The sequence below is a fragment of the Stigmatopora nigra genome, chromosome 12 (assembly GCF_051989575.1).
Source record: "Stigmatopora nigra isolate UIUO_SnigA chromosome 12, RoL_Snig_1.1, whole genome shotgun sequence".
Classification (NCBI taxonomy): Eukaryota; Metazoa; Chordata; class Actinopteri; order Syngnathiformes; family Syngnathidae; genus Stigmatopora; species Stigmatopora nigra.
The window spans coordinates 11,800,174-11,813,600 of NC_135519.1; the positions used below are offsets into that span (position 1 = coordinate 11,800,174).

General features: G+C 37.0%; 1 protein-coding gene across 2 annotated transcripts in view; it reads left to right on the plus strand.

The window, feature by feature from the left end:
- Positions 1–4,248: 4,248 nt before the first annotated feature.
- The window catches only part of LOC144205239 (receptor-type tyrosine-protein phosphatase epsilon-like), a 32,866-nt gene continuing 23,687 nt past the window's right edge, over positions 4,249–13,427 (plus strand). For both annotated transcript variants that reach the window (XM_077729459.1, XM_077729460.1), the window contains exons 1-2: positions 4,249–4,336; positions 12,742–13,316. The gene's annotated coding sequence lies outside the window, so the exon portion shown is untranslated. The remainder of the gene's footprint in view (positions 4,337–12,741; positions 13,317–13,427) is intronic.

Genomic DNA, 13,427 nt, shown 5'->3' on the forward strand with positions numbered 1-13,427 from the left:
CTCTGGGTTTCCTTTTATATCACCAGACACACAGGATTATGAGTTTTTTTTTTAATAGGCAACTGCTACTTCTTTCTGCTGTTGTTGGTCAAAGCCCAGCTCATCCACTTAACCTGCTTGGTGTATGCAATTTTTATAGGTCTGGGTTGCACATGATTGGGTTACACATGATTGGGTTGATTGGCCAATTTCTTCCTGCTGTGCATTGTTTCACAATGCTTGCATGAGGGGGATTTTACAATTGTTTTATATCCATTCACTCCTTTTTTTTTGCATAGATGTTCCTCTTTCCTAGTTTTACTTTACAGCATTTTTTTTAATATTACAACACGTTATTGGTATATGCCCTTCTAAATATGTGAATTGGATAAAGAAGATATTCTACACTTTCTCAAATTAGGAAAAAAATGATTGACACTCTTTGAGAATGCCTGGAAACATTTTCTGATATGCTTTGACACATTCTCCTTATTTTAAGTTTTTCCTTCTGTTCAATATTTAAAAACATTTAAACATTTTGACACTTGTGTCTGCTTAACGAGAAGGATTGACTGCAACAGTGCGAAAGGTAAATATGATTTATTTTTTTTATCTTCCATAATTGTATTGTAGGTTGTTTTCTCAATTTACATTCATAATTGTTGTATTGATTATTATCATGAACTCTGTATTGGTAGGACACTCTCCTCCTAACAGAAATTAAAGAGAAAAAGAGGTTGACCAGCTATTTAATCTTTTTAGAATTTAATCGTAATTAACAATAACCCAACAACCATGTATTCTTCCCCAAAATGGCCAATAAAATGGCAAGTACGACCAGCCATCCATGTAACGTTGTGGTGATCAATAAAACAAATATAGAGGCTGACGGGGGAAGAAAGGGTGAGTTGGAAAAGGGGGAGGCACTTTCACTGCAGTGCTTACATGTTTTGAGAAAAAAAACATGAGGAAAACTACCAAAAACCGCTTTAACATTCATACAATTCTACATCCTTTAGCCTTTAGGAAGCAAAAACATGTTTCTTTCCATTCAATTCAATAACTTATTGAATTTAAGTTGCAATCCAATTTACATCCAAGCTGACAAACAGTGATTGCATTATAATGTCCAACCATTAGTATTGATCCAGAAGTACCTTTATACTAAAAAAAAATACAAAAAAAGGTTGTATAGAGCCAGATGAATACATTCCTTTGCAAAATAGGATCTAGAAATATCCAGACACCAAAACAGCTCCAAAGAATAGAAAAAAATACACCCAGATAATTTTGACACAGCAAATCTCTCCTCTTTTTTTATCCTAACTCAAAGTCAAAAGGAAAAATGAACAACAGTGCATGCAGCAAGTAGTCCATAAAATAAATATTTCTGAAGCTGAAATGGAATCAGCGTTTTATCTTTACGAGTGCAATCTTTTCAGTCACCAACCCTGGCTGTGCCTCGCCACCATCAAGCCCCCGAGGGAAATATCTGATGCTATGGCTACTAAGCACATCACTATTCACCAGCCAGTCTCTTTAAGTCATGTTTCTATCATCGCTAGAGTTCAGCTTGATGGGGTACTCCATGTCTTTATGGAAGGTTATTAAATCCACGTTTGCTGTACATTCTCATTGGTTGGAAGGATTGCTTGAAGGATTGCTCACTTTTCAGCTTTGTTTTCACTCAAATCTCAACCCTGAGAGCTCCATTGTGCTCCATTAAGTGTTTTCTTAACATTAATTGAGAAAAGACATGGAATTTGAAGGGGTTTGAATCACCAATTAAATGATATGGATGATAGATAATATTTGCAATTCAATTAAAAGGTTTTTGATTGATTTTAGACAATGTTATGCATACGTACATTTAATGTAAAGCACTAAAAGTGATGTTTTTGTAGTTTTGTCGCTAAAATAACTCAAACAATTGCAATAAAAAACACATTTTTCAACAAATACTTCATATCAAAACCACTACGCTGTTTTTGTTGTCACATGATCTGATTGGATTGTTAATTAACCAATTGAAATATTGACAAGTCGATTTATCATTACACCCTTTGCAAACAGATGGATTTTTTAGCTGATTTACACAACAAACTAAAACTACCATTCCAATTGCAATATATCATGCAAACCTAGGCTTGTTTACAACGTATTTTATTGAAAGTGACACTCAATGGTTGAAAGGATTAGTAAAGTGAGGCCTCAGCAGTTTTAACACCTTGAATGTTGTCAAGTGTTCTTGCTATCACAGGAAATGTGTTGAGAGGATTCCCTTATTTGATAATCCGTCAGAAGGATTTTCAGGATTCTGTCAAAGCCCAGCAAATATGAAAAATTCACGTTTTTGTTGATACTAGGCATTATTCATCTTTGGTATTACTATTTAATTGGACACTAGTTACGTCCATAATGATTTTTTGCTTTGCATTTTGGACCAATAGGAAAGCCTTTCAGTAACCGTGAAGAAAAACTGATTGACACAACTATAGGATGTTGCAAGACCCTTTTCGGTTGATTTGTCAGCCCAAACAAAAGCAAAAACACCTCTCAAAAGCTAAAAATCAACCACATGCCAAAAAGAGGGTACACAAAAATCTGGATGTCCTCCAATGTTTGCCTTTGTTTACTTTGCGGCGCTCCTCTTCAGTTCTCGCCATCTGGCCAACACGCTTCACGGTGGAAAAGCAAACTTGATCAGGGTTTACCGTTGCAAACTGAACTTTAGCCGCATCACTTGCTGCTAATGAGCCTTCTACTGTTTGGTGTACAACAGAATCTTGTTTTGTCGCCCTAAGCAACTTCAAATACTTCCTGTACATTACACTAAAAACCCACTCAATAACTGAAGACAACTCCCCAATAATTCCTTGTAGTCTCTTCAACATAGACAGGCTTAGACTTCATATATTTTTTATATTATGACACAAAATATCCATAATAACCACTTACAAAATGTCTCTCTTTGCCAGGGACAGCACGTTTGAAGATAAAACTAGCATTAAGCCTATGAATTTAACAAAAAAAGGCTTTATTTGCCCAAGCCGATAAGTGACAGGAACATTGCACAGAGGTATTAAAAAGTGATTTTTTTTCCTTTCTCCCACGAGACTGTAGTCTTGCCCGGAAATCCCTGTTATGCTGATGAGGGTTTATAATGCAATAGCTCTTATAATGGGCTGATCCTTAGTGACTTATCCAAAATCCCTAAGTCATCTTTTTTTTTTATTGCTGGCCACTTTGTCCCCCACGACTACTCGGCTTACTACTCGTGTGGGTTTTCCTCCGGGTACCGTCTGTCAATTCCTCCTTTACGTTATGTTCCGCCTGGTAACCAAATTATAATTAAGCCAAAAGATAAATATGTCTTAGTAGTATTAGATTGACATAATGTCCTCCTTGGTGACAATGTGTGTCCTCTTTCTTTAATTTTTGCCACATCTCATCTTGTTAAATAGCAGTAGCGAATGATTTCACTTTGACGTGACAACGGCGGGTTGACACGTGTGTGTGTGTGTGTGTGTAATTACATTTTGACTGGCGCTCATTAGCATGTGATAATGCCTATTCTATCTCATTGCAGGCTTTAATTTCATGAACTAATAATTTTGGCATTATATCTGCCTGATCCAATTACATTGTTCTTTGCATGACTAGTGTTTAAAATGTTTCACTGTGACATATCCCTGACTCGACTTTTAAATGAGGTCACACACACACACACACTAACTTAATGGTGATTCAGCAGCAATGTGTGGGATAATTACCCAACTTCCACATTATTAATCCCATTTGTCAGGTTTGCTCTAGTACTTTTTATCAAGCCAATGAGATGGTAGGATGGAGGCTTTTACGTAGGGTTAAGTTAATAAAGACTATTTTTAACCTTATTAAATCAAAGCTAGTCATTTCAAATTGCATTAAGGGAGATGGTGGCAAAACAATGTATTGCTCATTAGGGCAATGTAAAATTGCTCAATTCATAATTTAATATTCCAAAAAAAGCATCTAACTCGAATTTTACACATTTGGAAAAAAACGATTCCATCAAAGAGACCAAAAACTCCCCAATGACCAATTCTCAACTTCCACTGGTAATTTTACATGGAACAATTGGGCCCTTTTAAACATTAAAAAAAGCTACAACATGCTGAGAAAAAGACCCGCCGAGAAGATTTAGATTTAAATAAAGCAACCCGAGACTTACTTAATATATCAAGAGAATTTCCTCACTGTGTGTGTTTTTTTATTGCCTTTCTTTTCAGGAAAATACCAGATTCAGTTCAAAGATGGTTGTCTTGATCCGAAAACATCTCACTGGGGAAATGACAGCAGTGACGGAGACGTGTATGTGAGTAAATAAAAGGTCAAAGCCGCCTCCTCTCCAGCCCTGCAAATTAGCTCAACTCCTGAACTCTCGTCTCTCGAGAACTACAAACGTTCTACTTGTAATTCCCTCCTCCGCCCTCCACTCCTCTTCTCTTTCCTACCGGTAAAACTAGCAGACAATTTAAGTGGGCAGAGGATGCAGTTGGAATCCATGACAACATTTTTTTAAATCTGGATAAGTAAAATTGATGCTGATCAGATTGAGTTTATCATACCATCTAATAGTCACCCAAGGTTAGCCTTGACTTATTCTATCTGAAGTCTCGACATTAAAAAAACATGTATTCAAACATGGCAGTATAGTAGCAACATATAGAATGTCATAAAAAATTGAAGAGGAAAGATATACAAGAAAAAAGGTTATTATACTCACTTGTAGTGTACTCTGACAGCTTATTCTACATAGAAGGAAAAATACTGTGTAAACCGGTACTTGAGAACTATAATAATACTTGTGTATAACATAAAGTAAACAAGTTTTTTTAAGCAATATCAAAGTTCTAAGAGAAAACTTAAAATGACCTTTTCAAGGTAATCTTAGCTTTGATTTAGAAAAAAAGTGAGCTTTTTGTGTAGTGAAAAGACAATGGAGGAGTGTGAAGCTGTCTTATTAAAATTAACCTATCTGCCGTGCAACGATTTAGTTTCAAACAATTCAATAAGATGAGACTCGCCAGCAAATTGATTAAGATGATATCGATCAGGGGGGAGAGACCCTCCGATGTCGTTACGCAATTGATTTATTCAAAGATGGAAATGGCTGCAAAACAGTATTTTGTCAGCATGATTAAAACTCAATATAAACAGATTGAGCCACTGCCTGGCACCCTTTGCATATTCATCCTATTTTACATTGAGAGAATAATTACTACCGAGGACCAATCGTTACCACCACTAAGAGAGAGTTGAGAATCTCTCAAAAAAATACCCTGAAATACAAGTATGTCCTAATCACAAGAAATGGCGGATTGCCTTAGCCAATGGTCCTTATTATTTTATTGAAAAATATCCAGAAAAGATGAATCTTCACATTCCCACTTCAAGCGACTTTGGGTTTTTTACGCTACAAATGTGAACAAACTCGTAAGTTAGAAGAATTGTTGTTTAAATAATAATGGAAACGGATTTTTTCATGTTTTTAAGTATGACAAAAGATTGTTGACAATACTTGATAGTGACTTTAGTAGTATTCTTGAGGCCGGCAGGCGGTTAGAACTCAGTGCATATCGGATCGTTTTTCAAGCAGATAAACTGCTGTTTTATTTCACTGTGTGCCGGACAGCTTGGCAGATTTAAACATCAAGACGGCACAGCGTGTCAGAGCAAATTAAAACAGAAAGCTATTGTTTCAATGTTTCCGGACAATACACCGGAAGGGAACGGCTAATACATGAATCAGACTTGAACAGTAAAAACTAAGGTGCGAAATCAATCTTCAGTGTGAATAAATTCTACTTGTTTTCAGGTTTTAATGCGCGTCGGCAGTTTTTTTTAAGCGAATAACGACGGGAGGGATGCGACTGTGTGCGACAAAGCTCAGACTTAGGTATTTTGCAATTAAAAATAGGTTCATCATTGCTTTTGGAGTGGCGGCGTTCAACCGCAGAGTTTTTAATCAGACTTGGCCAGAGATAGACGCAAACAATGCGGCTGAACGATGATAGCCACAGCTTCTTTTTACTATTAACTTTATGACCTGCTGAGCCATGCTAAATGATTAAAAGTCTTATTAAGGAAGCATGAAACAATTCAAAGTCATTTATGGAGGGAGTCTATCAAAGTAATGTTGAGGACTTTATGAATATATTCTTGTAAATATTGCATGCATTTGGCGGTCACACAGTGAAAAGCGCATATATTTCAAGGATATTGCTCTTACATAGTATTTTATCTCATTTTTGTGAGTGTGAAGGATTTATGAGAATATTTTGGAAGGGCCACAAACTATTATTTTGATAGTGGACTCACCATTACATTGTTTTTATTATTTTTTAAATGTATATGAATATATAACATATGTTGTTGTGCCAGGTAAGAAAGTCTGCTTTATAGCCATCATTATTTTCCAATTTTAGGTGTTTCAGTTTGGTGCACACTATTATTATTGATTAAGTTCATCGTAAATTTTTTAACCTTTATAGTCCACACACAGAACATAAACAGATATTATTTTGTTTCTTATAGCAGTACCATTGTACCTCTGGATTATTTAGTTTTTCCCCTCCAACCTGAATTTATGAGAAGTTAAGTAATCCGATCACATGATTAAGTCAAAGAAATTTTTACTTCTTTCTGTTTTTAATCTCTAAATTATAGTCTACACGATTTATTGATTTGTGTTGGACATTTCACTCTTAAGTAGATATGTGGTCTGACTTCTGGTCACTACATAAATAGCTTGCAATTTTCAATCCGAGCGAGAGCATCCCTGTTTGGCAACATCTAAAGGTCAAAGGTCGTACCTTGCCACAACACTGTTCTTATTTGCTGGCATCTCCTTCAATTGCAACCGTTCTTGCAGGGATTTCGTCTACACCCGTCTGTTTATTACTTGCAATCCTCTCATCAGTTTTCTTTCGCCGTCAGCATTTTTTGTCTCATCCACCCACCTGTGTAGCATCCATGTGATTAGAATGAGTGTTTGTTTTCGCTTTCTGCTCATTTTTTTTCTTTCTAATTCCACCTGGTGTTCTTCTGACTTTGTTTATTATAATTCAAAGCACTTTAAGCTGTTTTTGATCAAATAGTCAAGCTCAGCAAAAGCTTTTCACCCAAAAAACAAAACAAATCGACCATCAATCAGTTGTCAATTGAATCTAACATCACATTTCCCCTTTTCACTTCATGCCTCGTCAATTGGAAAATCTATATTTTCACCTCACTTTTTTGCTACCTATCCTTGTTTTAGCACTCAACATTTTTTTTCCTTCCAACAAGCCCATCATATTCTTTATTACTTTTGCGCTTTCCCGTTGTTTTGTAGCCTCCAGACGCTTCTCTATCTTTCTGTTGTCGGCCCCCTCTGGGGTGTTAGATCCCAATCATCATCCCAAAGATACTCTATCTCTCAACTGAGCTTTGACTGTAATAACAAGTTCTCCTGAGAATTTAGCTGAAAAATGCGAGGAAATGTGTCACTTTTTTCCGTACTAACGCTTTCGGCAGCAAAATGAATGGATTGATCAATTTTTGAATGAAGTTTCTGGTGAGGAATTGCTTGCTGGTTGATTGTTCAGATGCAAATAAGATAAAGTTAAGGGGGATACTTGGGTGTCGATTCATTTTGCACAAGTTGATGGTTGAAAGAACAATAAAAAGACAACATCAGCAACTGACCTTTCGCAAACTCCTTCCCCAAAAGGGGCATTGACGAATGATACGTCCTAGCAACCGTTGTTAAGTGAGCAAGAGGATCAAACTCAGCATTCCCTTGTTGTCTCATTGTTGATTTAAAGTGCAGTTCTTATCCTTCACAAAGCCCAAAACATAACTGAAACTGTGGTTTTTAATGGATAAAACAGGACGGACATCTCAAATGTCTAAAAAATAAACAGTGTAAAGCTGAGTACAAGTTTTTTTAGGCAAACATATCGTCCTAATCAAGAGCTTGAGCTCATTCTTCATATTTTTCCCAACATATTGCAGCAAATAAAGTCAAATCATTTTCTTGAACATTCATATCACTGCATATCATTATCCCATCCAACCTGAATGACATTTAATTACTATTTTCTTAAATTCCTCTTTACCTAGAAAACATATGATTAATTCAAGAGGCAAAATATTGAAATTTCTTATTAGTAGTAGCAAGCTTAAGTCTTAAAATGTGATGATTTACAGATGAGATGGTGAAATTTCACATTGGGTTGGCATTTGTTGTCTTATAATGTTTCAAATGGGGATAAACTGGTCCATGGAAGAAGGCCCTATATAATACTTAATGCATTTCAAAACCAAGTACATTTCAAAGTATTTCTGCCAAGTGTACTTGAGTGTTTAAATGAAATTCAGCAGAACACAGCCCAAACTTTCCCCATCATATTTAATTCATGCGTATTGTGGAGGCTGCTCCAAATGATGCTGCATTAACTCCAGACCTGGATGTGTCACAGTTCAAGCTCTCTCATCTCCAGCCAGATAACAGCAGATGCCGCAGGTGGAGTCAGCTGCCGCCCGCCGTACGTGCGCCATCAAACGTGTGTCTATCCCGACGCCAATGTGCTGTTCTCTGCAACTTTAAATCAACATCAACATCAATACTTCAGCAACTCCACCCCAACTTTAGTTTAAAACTCCTCCGACGTGTCACATGCCACATTTGCCGGTAAACATGCACCCTGACATGAATGAATCTCAAGTACGCTTTCATCCAACGTGAAAATGAGATTCGGCCTTTCACAGACAAGTAGCTTGATGGATGAGGTGATTACGTCCTTTTACGCTTTCACCTGAGTAAGGTCCCCCGCTTCCTAATTGGTAAGAGAGCAGATGACAAGAACAGAAAGCTCTCGTCCTTCTTCTACCTTTTTTTTTGCTTCCCAGTCGTTTAACTTCTCTCGTTTTATCCCCCTCGTCGACAGACGCGGGATTCAAACGGAAGATAACTCGACCGGGCGTGGTTTCCTTATTGAGGACAGATGTCTCCATCTTCCCCGAAGAGAGAAGCTGCCTTCGGTCATCGTTAGTATCAGCCAAGTTTAGACTGCAATTTGCAATTGCTTTTTAAAAAGAAGCCTTTACATTAAAGGTATTAAGAATATTTTTGACAAAAAGAGCCAAAAACACTTCATATTTGGGAACATTATTCTTTGAGAGCCATACTCAGAATTTAAAAGTCAAAATACATGAAAATGTGAGCATTTATTATTCATTTTATCACTTTGAAAGTTAAAAAAAGTCTGAATTGTTTTGAGAAAACTTCACTGTTGCTATGAGATGCATGCAGAAGAGTCTAGTGAAGAAAAATTATGATTTAAAAAGGGCGCTGAAGATAGTTTCACCGCCATAGGTTAGCGGAAAGCCATATACACCCATCCAAAGAGCCATATATGGCTCCCGAGCCATAGTTTCCCTACCCCTGCTGTACAATGACAACAACAACAACAAAAAACAGTATTTAGGGTTTGTTTTGTTGCTGCACATTGGTAGTGTTCCCCTTTGTTTATGAGTTTGTGTGTGTGTGGGCGTTGGAAACTCCGACAGTGATGCGGTAGAAGCTGATTGACCGAGGCACCTCACATCATGCGGTAGTGGCAACAACAAAAGTGCCGTTTCTCTTTGTAACATCAGTCAAAAGATGAATCCCTCTCTATGGCCGCCGACTCACAATTGAAATCCTCCCTTTTGTTGCAGCCCCAAAAAAAGGAAGATCACATTTCATCAAGCCTTTTTCAATACATTTTAAATTGTACTTGTCAGTTGCCTCATACAACGGAATGATGCCAATCTGTGGCACTTAGAAGTGGAATAAAGACGGGATGTTGTTAAAAAATAATAGTGATGAATGACATGTGAGTGAATGAATGGCATTTGTATGGCATCGAGCCTGCATAGACACTTTAACCAATTGTGTTGAAACAAAATGCACTTGACTTCTATCCGCTGAATGCCATTCAAACATTTCAGGTTGGAATGAAACCTACAAAACTGTGGTCATTTGTGGAATAGTTTGCCCAAACCTGGAATAAATAGTACTTCTGTTAAAAAAGAGAATAATTTCATGTGACTAGACACATTTTTAGGACCTTTAACCTTTTTTTTAGAGTTGTTATGTTCCCTCTTCCAGCCCAAAATGGTTTCTTCTAGGAAAATGCTCTCATTTGGCTCTTTGCAATTTGATTCTGTGAAATATGTATTTCTAAACCGAGTTTACGGAAGTCAGTCAGGTGTGTTAGGTGAGTAAACTACATTATTTCTCAGTGAAAATGCTGAATCAAAAGCAAAAAGAGTGACTTTAGAAATGAACATTATTTGATCATAGCCCTCAACATATGCAGAAAAAAAAAACAGCCTTGAAATGACTTGTTACCTTTTCTATCTTGGCTCTTATTCATAATGAAGTGCAACCATCAGTTCAGTCCATTAAATTTAAATGAACCAGTTCAGGTAGAACATTTTAAACCAAGTTTCATAGTTCTTTTATTTCTCAATATGTTGCTCGGATCAGTTGTTATGTCAGGCAGTCAATGTATAATTAGTAATCCAAGTTAACTGAAGAAAATGGATTGGACGTGTTTTTAAAACTTCATCTTTTATGCCCTATTCCAATCCTGTGAGAGTGTTGCTACAGTAACTTGGCATATCAGCCATTGTGTTGGCTAGCTTTCATGTTTCCTCACTTTGAAATTCAGCACGTTACATCGAATAAACCCCCTCCGCGTGCCAGCATCAGATACGGAACTTTTCACAACCGGACGACTCGTTTTCAATGTTGTGCTCGTATCGAGCGAAAGATCATTTCCCCGCTTACCGAAATAAAAGCTGCCATTTGCCAATCGGAAAGGTCGACGCTGTCTGTGGTGGAGAAACGAAACCGTCAATGCTTTTTTTTGCGTTCACGGACTTATAACATTGTCCGTTTGAATGTTGATGGACCTCTGAGTGAAATTGTTAACGAGTGTTCGCCTCAATTAAGCCAATAAGACGGAAAAGATTGGTCGACGAATGTGGCAAAAGAGGGTTAAGGTTACTTTTTATACAGTTTTAATACATTTGTAATGAAGAAACTTATTATCAACTTATTTTTTGTCACATTACTTATAGTGGTTGAACTACAGGACATTTTGAATAGTATTTATTAAAAAAAACTCTCCTTTATTTGTATAATATTCCATCAAACAAAGCTTTCATCTTGGCAGGGTTAATTTCAAACCAGAAGAAAAAATATTAGTAATTCACACGATAGACAAAAAAGACAATTTCATCTGTTGAAAGATCAAACTTACTTACTTAGATTTTTGACAGTTCAAATCTTAAGTAAGCTATCTACTCTTGGATTTGACTTATCATATGGTCTTTCAATAGCTTCTAAAAACTTGGATTTGATATCTTTTTCCCACGGTAATAGTTCCTATAGACTAAATTAATTTTAGGTCAACCTGGAAAATGATAGCAATGTCTTAAAAGTGTGATTTTCTTTTGGAATGTTAGTAACGATTGAAAAGTAGAAGGTTGAATCTCCTCCTGAGAAGGAAGTGCGCCCCAATCGCAATTTGCACATTCTCTAGTTGGAACATGCACTTGCTAGTCTTGGGAGACTCTGAAAACAATGGAGAAGCCCAATAATGTATACGTGTACTTTTATGAGAAAGTAGAGACAGCGTTCACACCGGGGAAATTAAAATTGGTGTTGTCCCTGTTTCCGCCATATTTGCACAAGTTCGGACAAAAACGCTTTTGCACTTTTTCCTTGTTCACTTATCTACCAAATAAATGCTCTTGAAAGCACTTCAGGTTATTTCCTCCTTAACTTCACTTTGTGTACTTGTACTATTCAATGTGAGATGACTCAATTGAGGTCAACGTTTTTGAATTTACCAAGAAATAGTCCATCGTACCAAATTTCTGCAGCAGCATGAATTGGAGTCCCTTCAAAGCTCTTTCAGCAATAAACTGCTGCACCCTGATTGGAGGAAAGAGCGCTTCTGCAGATCCTTTCTCCCATCAGCTGTCAGGCTCTTTAACAAAAAAATGTTAGGACCTACCAAATGCATGCATGTACATGTATGTGTATGTATATATGTGCTTATATATATATATATATATGTAAGTGTGTGTATATGTGTAAATATATTTATATTTCAGCAACACGCTTGCTTATTTATATATTTATTCATGTATTTATTTATTAACTTACTTATTAACTATCTATTTATGTCTAAAATGTCTTTTTCTGTGTCTGTATTCTCACCCTCTTGCTACTGTGACAACAAAATTTCCCAAATACGGGATGAATAAAGTTATACAATTCAATCCAATCTAATCCAAATTGTCCAAGTCGTCATTTCTGGGTTATTTTGGTATGTAAGATCTTCATTGAGCACCATGAGATGAACCAGAATGTCACTGTTAAGTTCCCTGAAAGTATAGACTCCATCATTTTGCAGTTTTCCCAGAAAAATAGATGCTATAACAACTACAAAAGGGTTGACCAAGTGCACATTTTGTTCCATTTACACTAGCTTCAGGTGTAATAGCCAGCCGGGTGGCCCATTTCTGTTGTTAATATAATCTGTGGCAACCTTTAAATGGATTCCAGGTCCCTATGGCCTTCACGTAAATATAAAAGCCTCTGCTTTTTTTTTTCCATGACACCCGTCAAAAGAATAAATAAATGAATCTCTTCCAAACTTTCTTTGTATTCCACAGAGCGAACGGATATCCTGAGCAAAGTCCAATGATTCTCCATCATTTTCTTATCAGCGTTTTCTAACCGAGTCCGGCTCAAGGATGAGGATGACCCACTGAAAGAGGAGAAACCAAGGACACCGCCCTTCTCACACCGGTGCTTTATTCTGCCTGAAAATCCCCTCCTGAAACCCACTCTGTGAAGGTTAATGGGGGATGAAGCATTTTGTCATAAAGCCTCTCTTGTCGTTGCCTGGCCTGAGAAGCGGCGGGCCAAAAAGACAAATTTATGCCGTCGCCTATGGCCACAAGTGGACGACTTGTCACCGTGGCCTATTTGAGGACAATGCGCCTGCCATTTGCCAAGCTGCTGCAGGTACACGTGCAGTTTTGCTCTTCTTCTATGAAGGCTTTCCCCCTCAAAAAAGCAATATTCATGTGTGAAGTCCAAAAGTGGTTTAAGTCAAGCTGTGGAAGAAAATGCATGTGGAACATATTTTCACTTGGACCTTTTTTAAAAGCATGTATTTGGATTTTTGGAGCTCAAGAATAGAAGCGATTGAGGCTGTCGTATAAGAATAAAGGGAATTAAATGGGTGAGTAACTTCTATTTAGCTATTTTTAATCAATCAAAATGTGTTGCATTATTCTTATAACTCAATGTTGGGGTTCTTACTGGGTTTTGGGCTTGTGGCATAAGCCAAATG